Source organism: Polypterus senegalus, chromosome 10, assembly GCF_016835505.1.
Source record: "Polypterus senegalus isolate Bchr_013 chromosome 10, ASM1683550v1, whole genome shotgun sequence".
NCBI lineage: Eukaryota > Metazoa > Chordata > Cladistia > Polypteriformes > Polypteridae > Polypterus > Polypterus senegalus.
In genome coordinates this window covers 119,480,875-119,491,002 of record NC_053163.1, presented here as the reverse complement: position 1 = coordinate 119,491,002, position 10,128 = coordinate 119,480,875, and positions in this window count along the sequence as shown.

The window sequence follows — 10,128 nt, the reverse complement described above, 5'->3', positions numbered from 1 at the left end:
AGAAGGACCCTTCTTTGGACCATTTTTTCTTTTCGATGTCCGTGGCTGCACTCTGTAGAGAAATAATTTGATTATCAGGGTCCTGGTCATTTCTCTGTTGAAATAAAGAAATTGGTGTGTTGCAGTATGCAGCATTTTTTGCAAAATAATCTGCCAGTTCATTTCATCTGCTGACAAAATCCTGCTTTCCTGTGTGAGCCTGACATTTAACAATCGCTAGCTTTGATGGTTTAGTTATGGCGTCTAAAAGGGATTCGATTAACTTTTGATGTTGGATGGGCTTGCCAGTACTGGTCTTGAATCCCCTCAATTTCCATAATGCCCCATGATCATGGCAGACTCCAAAAGCATATCTGGAATCTGTATAAATTGATATATTTTTTCCTTCAGACAGCTGACATGCTCGAGTGAGCGCTATTAATTCAGCTGCTTGTGCACTTAAACTTGATGTAATTCGATTTGCTTCCAACAGGTGGTCCCCTTGGACCACTGCGTAACTAGTTGAAGGTGCACCGTTCTCTAATCGCAAAGAGCATCCATCCACAAAAATAATTTCTCCGGTTTCTAAAGGTGTTTCTTGTAGATCTACACGTGGTTTCACTACTTCTGCAATTTTTTTCTGACAATCATGCGGTTCACCAACGCTATTATTTGGGAGTAACGTAGCTGGATTTAAGGTGGAGCATCTTTCAATCGTAACATTTGACAAAGTACAGAGTACATTCTGATAGTGTATTGCCCTAGCAGTAGTGAGATGTGAGGTCTTAGCCTGTACTAAAATGGAATGTACAGCGTGAGGCACCTTTACTGTTAGGGGGCTCATGAGCACTATATCTGTACTGGCTAGCACAGCTTCTGTTGTGGCAGCCACAGCCCTAAGGCAAGGCGGAAGTGCTGCAGCCACTGGATCCAATTTTTTCGAAAAATATGCTATTGGCCTTTGTTTATTCCCATGTAATTGTGTTAGAACTGCACTCATATATCCTCCCTTTTCGTCCACGAACAAAGTGAATGAGCGATTATAGTCCGGTAAGCCCAACGCCGGGGCCGAGGACAGTGCGTTTTTCAAGTCACAGAGAGCCTTCTCAGCCTGCTCGGTCCATTGCACCTGACCAGAAAGAGGAAGGCCAGGGGTGTTTGCTAAATTTTGTAACGGCTGTGCTCTTTCAGTGAAATTCAAAATCCATTGCCGGCAGTAACCTAAAATGCCCAATACAGACATGACCTGCTGTTTTGTGACAGGTCTGGGAAGGTTTTGAATGGTGTTAATGCGATCGCTTGAGAGAGCTCTTGTTCCATTTGTGATGTCATGACCCAGATATTTTACAGTTGTTTGAATTAATTGCAATTTAGCCTTTGAAACTTTATGTCCATTGTCCCCCAGAAACAGCAGTAGTTTTTTAGTATCTTGTGCACAATCTTCTTCTGTAGCGCTGCATAACATAATATCATCTACATACTGTATTAATGTACTACCTCGGTCTGGCCAGAACCCTTCTAAATTTTGAGCAAGCGCTTGTCCATACACACAAGGGGCTTCAGTATATCCCTGAGGCATGACAGTCCATGTCCAACGGCGGCTTTGGAAAGTAAAAGCAAACCAGAATTGCGAGTCAGGGTGTACGGGATAGAGAAAAAAGCATTGGCTAAATCAATTACTGAAAAATAACGAGCAGAGGGAGGGATTGCAGAAAGAATAGTGGAAGGATTAGGTACAATAGGAGGTCTAGGAAAGATTGCAGCATTCACTTGTCGTAAGTCTTGAACAAAACGCCATGAACCGTCAGCCTTTTTTACAGGTAAAATGGGAGAATTAACTGGAGAATATTTAATTGGAATAATCGCACCGCTTCACAAGATCGGAATGTACGGCGGAGATGCCAGCCTCTGCTTCAGGAGACAGAGGATACTGGGCACGATGCGGGCGGAAGGAGGATTTTGGGTGGATCACCAGAGGCTCGCAATGGGCTATCCTTCCATAATCATTTTTACCCTGAGACCACAAAGAGTCAGGAAGCGCTGAGAGCCAAGAAGGGGAAGTTGTTTGCAATAAAAAAGCAGAAAGGGAAGTGCGGCACAATACACGGTGCACTAAAAAATCAGTTTGAAGCACAACTTTAGTTATTAAATGATCTGAGGTATCCAAAACACCTGGAGCAACATGTAACCAGTCTGTTCTATTAAGACATTGTTCTACCCATGGTCCGATTTCCGCCCAATGTACAGTGCTCGATTTAGCTAAAGAAATATGAGGTACTGACCCACCAAGATAAAAAATATTCTGTGAATATGTAAGATGTACAAATGCAGCAGCTTTTGTGGGGGAAATAAAAATGCAGGGGATGTGAAGGGTTTCGGGGCAGGTGCCTGATGAAAGAAAAGATTCTAGCCAAGGGGTGTCTACTTCTACAGGGAAATATTGGGCAGTACAGTGTAGAGTGTCAGGGACCTGTAAGCGGGGAAAAAGACATGAGGGAAAAGAATGTAAGGCTTTAAGGAGGATGGTGTGTGGGGAAACATTTAAAGTCCAGGCTGCAAAAGAGGGTTTGGGGTGAAGGGCGAGTTGGCATAGTAATTTGGGGGTTGAGCAATAGAATCCCTGTTCAGTCATGGAGATGGATAAAGAAAGTTTTGTCATCAGATCTCGTCCCAGAAGATTGACAGGGCAAAGTTGATTAATGAGGAAGCAATGTGAAATAGATGGTCCGTCCGATACATGCTGAACCTGGAGGGGTTTGGAGACTGGAAGGATATGTGGTTTTCCGGACGCGGTCAAAACAGTAATGGTATCGTTCGAGGCAGGGACCTTAGCCAGCGAGAGGGTGGACCGAGTGGCCCCAGTGTCAACAAGAAAAGCAATCTCAGTGCCATTAACAAGCAGTGTCAATATAGGATCAGTCTCTGAGCTATGAGTAAGTAGAGGTAACTGAAATGAGTGGCTAGGGGTCCCTGCGTAATCCTATGGCCAGGCTTGATTTTCAGGAAAACCAGGAGTAGCTTGCATCAGTGGGGGAGGTGGAGACAGATGGAGTTGCTGTCGTTGGGGACATTCTCGGCGGAAATGTCCTGTCTCACCGCACTGGAAACATCGGTATAGAGGAGGCGACGGCGGAGTTGGCTGCTGGGGGAGTCCCTCAGGCACGGCGGCAAAAGGGGCAAAACCTTGTCCTCTTCCTTATCCACGTCCTCGTGGATTAAACCCGCGCCCACGATTTGCATCAGTCATAGCGCCAGTATAGTAATTAATCTGTGCAGCCAGTAACTTGGCTTGCAAATCAGATTCCTTCTGTTTGGTCTGTCGCTCTGCATGCTCGGCATGCCGCTTAACTTCCTCAAATGCGGCCGATTCCCATCCGATGCACGAAATCGCGACTTTAGACTGAATATCAGGGCGGAGGCCAGAAACAAATGGAGGCACAGCAGTGCGAAGGCGATCTTCAGCTCGTTCAATCCCGGAGTGGGTGGCCACGAGGTCCTGAATTCTAAGGCCCCATTCATCAACGGTTTCATCTTTATGCTGTTTAGCAGCTGATATCAGAGCCCAGTCTGTTCCCTTTTTAAACTTTTGTTTCAAATTCTCTTTAAGTCCTCCCCATTGAGTCTGGAAATCCACTTCCCCACCTGGTCCATCCCCCCGATGATGTGATTGATTCCATGTCCAGCGCTGACCATTTTGTTCCCCATAATTAACAGAGGCCCACGTCGGACCTAACTTGCGTCTTAGCACTTGTGTCCATTCGGCAGCATTCGGTTTGTACATACTGTCCAACTGCTCCAGCTGCTCAATAAATTTATCTCCTCCTTCCGTTTTGGGATTACAAAGTGTATTCACCACCTCAGTTAATTCAGTGATGTCCCAAATATGGGAAATGGAAATTGTCAAGGGTTCTGGGGCGACACCGGCAGCAGGATTGTGTCGGGGGTTTGGGATTTGTATCAAGGGAAAAGAAAACTGGGGACCAGAGCAAGATGAAGGGGGGGCTATTGCAATAGGAGCAGAGGACATATTCTGGGGCAGGGATAAGGAAGGTGTTGGGGCAGAGAGGGTCAAGGTAGGGGCTGAGGGAGAGGTTTGAAGAGTGGGAGGTTGGAAAGAAGGGGCAAGCGGGGATTGGCACGAGGGATTTTGGGTTTTCGGCCTCTTAGCCCCACCTCGGGTATGACTTGATACTGGGCTGTCATGAGAGATGGGGGGTTTAATATCTAACTCGGAATCTTCGTCATCTCCCTCTGAGTGACTATCAGGGGGAGATTGACTGACGTTGTTAGCTGGCTGCTGTTGATACGGGGGAGGCGCTTGACAAGGGGGACGAATCACAGGGTATAGAGGGTTACCTGGTCCCTGTTTTTTCTTTTTATTAGATTTCGTCTGGGAAATATTTTGTTCTTTTTGTAAAGCTAATAATAATTCGTCCTTCTCCTTTCGAACCTTTCCCTCGTTAGCTCTCAAAACCTCATTTTGTCTAGTTATTGCCTCTATATTTCGGTCCTTTATAACTAATTCCCATCGATCAAACATATCCATTCGATACGGACCCCCATTACAACACCCTTGCGTATTCCTACTCAGAATCTTTCTTATTTCCTGTATTTCGTTTGCATCACCTGTTCCTTCTAGCGGCCACCGACCTCCGCTCTGCCTGTTCCACTTTTTACATGCCTTCTTAAAATCTAAACCTGTCTTTTTCTCGATTAACTTTCTTGGAGACCCATTTTTTCTAGACGTCTGGTGATCCTCCGAAAACAGTCCTTCTAACATTAATGATTTTGATCCCTCCTTATTTTGTTTAACAGGTTTGCTGCCATGTGTCCCCATCACTAATTTCCTGCTTCCTTCTCTCTACAATAATTTCTTTTCTTATGCTAAGGGAGCAATTATTTTATTTAGTACGTACTTTTAATTTCTTTCCCCTACTTTAACCATTTAAACTGTTAACATTTATATCTTATCTTCAGCCTTGCTCGTCGACTGAATCTTTTAGGCTCTCTTTAAGGTGTGCCACGCACCTAGTCCTAAAAACCTGATTCCCTTCTATAATTTTTCAGCAAGCACCACTTTCTTTTCTTTCCCTAACAGCCAGTGACTTCTGGTTAAAGTAATTTTATACCTACTCCTAACTTTAGAGTAATTTTATACTTTCAGTCACTTCCAGTTTCAAGGGCAATACCAGCAAACCTGTTACGTCTTCCCTTATATCCCGGGAATCCCCCGATGGTACTTACCCCAGCCTGGGTGTTAATTAGCTCTGTCAGAAAATCCTTCTCAGTCACCGTGGTTGAACCAGGAGGAGACCGGGGACTCCTCACGCAGAAGCCATCTCAGGACAGGGCAGTCCTAACTTTTATCGGAGCTGCTTACACTGCTGCCGGAGCTCTCAGTAGCGGCAGTCTGCTTCAAGAAGACAGATCGCTGAGGTCTTCCCGCTCAAGGAGTCAGCCGGCCGTCTCCTGCCCCACGTCTGGGCGCCAGAAAACTGTGGACACTTTTTCTCTAGTGTCGTTTCTCGTGACTGAAGACAGAGAGATATAATTAAAGTTAGTAAAAAATCTTTTATTAATACACACCAGGCAAAGGTAAGAATGACAGAGAAGCACAGTCCTAGGACACCTGCCCTTCATCTGCCCCGAGAAGTCGGTGTCCTAAATCTTTTATAGAGCAAAGCTTTGTCTTATGACTTTAGTTGCACAAGAATTTTGAGACATTACATCTTTACAACAATTTGCTTGGATCAACATTTTTAAAGTTCATCAGTTATTTTTAAAGTTCATCAGTTGGTCACTTGTGTTTTCTGTCTATAAAGAAAAAACAGGAAATTGCACTTGCACTACACATTTTGCTTAGCACGCACTTCAGTTCTGATCATTAATTCCTATTTTCCAATCTCATACTTCGGTATCTGTATTTTTCTATTTCACACCTGCCTTTCTTAAGTAAAGTTCTGGAGAAGGCAGTCATTAGGCAGTTAAATGACCACCTAAATAAACATGCTATTCTTGATAAATTTCAGTCGGGTTTTAGAACAAATCACAGCACAGAAACTGCACTCGTTAAAGTAGTAAATGACTTGCGGGTAAATGCAGACAGAGGCCATTTATCTGTTCTCATCCTCTTAGATCTGAGTGCTGCATTTGACACCATTGATCACAACATTCTTAGAAATCGCCTTAGTCAATGGGTGGGCCTCTCTGGCACAGTCTTAAATTGGTTTGAATCCTACCTGACAGGGAGAAAATTTTTTGTTAGTTGTGGGAATTACAACTCGAAGACACATGATATCCGATATGGTGTTCCACAAGGCTCTATCCTGGGTCCGCTGTTATTCTCAATCTACATGCTTCCGTTAGGTCAGATTATCTCAGGGCACAACGTGAGCTACCACAGCTATGCTGATGACACACAGCTGTACTTATCAATAGCTCCTGATGACCCTGATTCTATTGATTCACTAACACAATGTCTGACTAGTATCTCAGAATGGATGAATAATAACTTTCTCAAGTTAAATAAAGAGAAAACTGAAATCTTAGTGATCAGCAATAATGGATACAATGAGGCCATTAGAAATAAACTGGATACATTAGGATTAAAAGTCAAGACGGAGGTAAAAAGCTTAGGGGTGATTGTTGACTGTAATCTGAATTTTAAATCACATATTAATCAGATCATTAGGACAGTATTTTTTCACTTAAGAAACATAAGTAAAGTTAGACCGCTTATATCACTGAAAGATGCCGAGAAATTAGTTCACGCGTTTGTTTTCAGTCGACTAGATTACTGTAATGCACTCCTCTCAGGACTACCCAAAAAAGATATAAATCGTTTGCAACTAGTGCAGAATGCAGCTGCTAGAATCCTAACTAGGAAAAGAAAATCCGAACACATTTCTCCAGTTTTAATGTCACTACACTGGTTACCTGTGTCATTCAGGATTGACTTTAAAATTCTGGTTATGGTTTATAAAGCCTTAAATAATCTCGCCCCATCTTATATATCGGAATGTCTGACACCTTATATGCCAAATCGTAACCTCAGATCCTCAAATGAGTGTCTCCTTAGAATTCCAAGAACAAAACTTAAAAGAAGTGGTGAGGCGGCCTTCGGCTGCTATGCACCTAAAATTTGGAATAGCCTGCCAATAGGAATTCGCCAGGCTAATACAGTAGAGCACTTTAAAACACTGCTGAAAACACATTACTTTAACATGGCCTTTTTATAACTTCATTTTAATCGTAATTTAACTTAATCCTGATACTCTATATGTTCAATCTCCTCAAAATAACTATTCATGGTGGCTCTAAAATCGGTACTGACCCCTACTCTCTTTTCTGTTTCTTTTTCCGGTTTCTTTGTGGTGGTGGCCTGCGCCACCACCACCTACTCAAAGCTTCATGATGCTCCAACAATGATGGACGGATTAAAAGGCAGAAGTCTACGTGACCATCATCATCATCAAGCCCTTCCGTGAGAATCCTAAATCCAAAGAGGACTGTTTCATTTATATTAGGTAGAATGCCCAGAGGGGACTGGGCGGTCTCATGGTCTGGAATCCCTACAGATTTTATTTTTCTCCAGCCGTCTGGAGTTTTTGTTTTTCTGTCCCCCCTGGCCATTGAACCTTACTCTTATTCGATGTTAATGTTGCTTTATTTTGTTTTATAATTATGTCTTTCATTTTTCTATTCTTTAATATGTAAAGCACTTTGAGCTACTGTTTGTATGAAAATGTGCTATATAAATAAATGTTGTTGTTGTTGTTGTTGATGACTAAAAACTCATCAAATACTTCAAAAAACTCTGTTGGAAAGTTATTTTATCAAAATATCTTGACTGTACATTGTTCTCCTCCCTTGGTAAATGAATCTTTCAGACTTGAGAGGTCTATTAATTTTTTTACATCTTAAGATGTCTCACTTAAAGGTTTCCCAATGCTATATCGGTCCTAGTTATATAAAACACAGGAAATTCCAGTCGCTGTATTACATCTGCCTGAAGAAGAGTCCGGAGTTGCCTCGAAAGCGTGTATATTGTAATCTTTTTAGTTAGCCAATGAAAGGTGTCATTTTGCTTGACTTCTCTTGACATGTCTAAAATCCTAACTCAGTGTCTGTTGAATGTCTGCTGTAATTCTCCCTATAAACCATCAACTAAATGAGGAAGTTGTTTATGACTTGCCAGTAGAGAAATTGCACTATTTAGTGGTAATAAATACAGATCTCAGGAGTCATGATAGTGATCTCATTAAGGAGACCGGGGTTCACATCCCAGGCACTCCCTGCATTGAGTTTGCATGTTCTCTTTCTGTTAGTGTAGGTTTCTTCCCATGTTTCCAATATATGCAGGTTAATTGGATTGGCAATGCAAAATTAGCCATACCTGTAGTGTGTATGTGTGTCTGTGTGTTCAGACCAGCGATGGACTGGTGCCCTCTCTAGGGATTGTTCCTTCCTTGTGCCCAGTGCTTTCTGGGATAGGCTGTGGCTTCCGCATGACCCTGCTCTTGATGAACAGGTCTGGAAGACTGATGAATGGGTGATGTATAGGAATCCAGACATTTTGGGGAAAAAAATATAAAACAAACTGAACTGGCAAGAGACATTTTTATTAAGTGTGCCAAAAAGATGTCATTATATGTACAGTATTTTTTCTAAGTGCATTGACTGCAGTAAGTTAAAATATAAGTAGCAGCAGGATATTTGTTTTTGTTTTTTGCATTTGGGTCTGGAATGTTTTCTAGTAAGACATGTTATTAACTTTGTATTTCTGATTTTAAATTTTGATTTATTTCCCCATTCATTTTTTTATATTACAGGGTATATCCCAAAGAATCTATGGAAGGGGTGTCAATCTAAGGTAGGCCCAAGCCATACATAGTTTCATCTCATCATTTCATGAAGTAGCATCCATCAGGCACATGGGACAAAACAACCCCATAATACAGTGTGCAGGCTTCTCACAGATAGTGATTAGGGCTGGAATCAAGCCCTGGAATTCTTAATTAAGCAGCATGTCTAAACATCATGTTACAGTGCTTCTGTGAACCCTTGCATATGCTTGATAGGTCTAAATTACAATTATGAAAATGTATTAATCGTTCTGCTCTTCAGGAGTCTGGGAACAGACAGTTCAAATCCTGGAGCCATTTGTCTCTTTATGTATCTGTGTGGCCTTTGCTTCAGGTACTCCAGTTTCCTTCTGCATCATAAAAATGTATCAATGACTCTAAATTGATCTGCTGCTAATGAGAGTCAGTGTGTGAGTGAGTGTGTGATGTAATGGAGTTGCACACAATTGGTGGTATATTTCTGGCTTGTGTCTGGTGCTGCCAATATAGGTTCCAACCATGGTAAACCAAATTTGATACAGATTATGACTGGATATGAACAATAAGTTCCAAATTTGAAATGCAGTCACTGATATGTAGTGACTGATTTATTTATGTGTTACATTGTGAAAAAAGAGACTCTTCCATTTTTTGTCTCTTCAGTCATATGCTCTCTCTATATATATATATACCTGTATATAGATAGATATAGATATATATATATAGATATACATATATGCATACATACAGTATATACATTATATATGTATAATATATATAATATAGTAATGGACAGACGGGACTCTTACTTGGCCAGGACTCCTTCTTAAGGGATGGACTTGGGGTAGGAACTTGCATGGGGCTGTACCTCCCCCAGGACAACAGAGGGCAGTCCCCCTAACTTGCTACGGTGCTGTGGGTTTAGAGCATGGAAGCTTAACCCTTCTGGGACCCATGGCCGATGGCTGAGCCCTCTTCAGCAAGACTACTGCCACACCCAGAAGTACACCTGTAAGTGCCCCAGGTGTCCCATGATCTCCTTAAATCACTCTTCAGCAGTGCACTCAATGTCTACAGTCATTCTGATTGTTTAATTTTACTTTGACACATCTGTGTCTCATATGTTACAACAATTTGATAATTAATGTATTGGCCTTGTTTTCTTTTTGCCTCCTTTGCAACTTGCCTTTTAGAAAGGTATTGAAACTCAAGTTGTACTTGCTAAAGTAGTTATTTGTTAAAAGGTCAAGTTTAAGGTCATTGTTTAAGTTTAAACTATGCCATTAAATTTTTAATAATTCTTTTG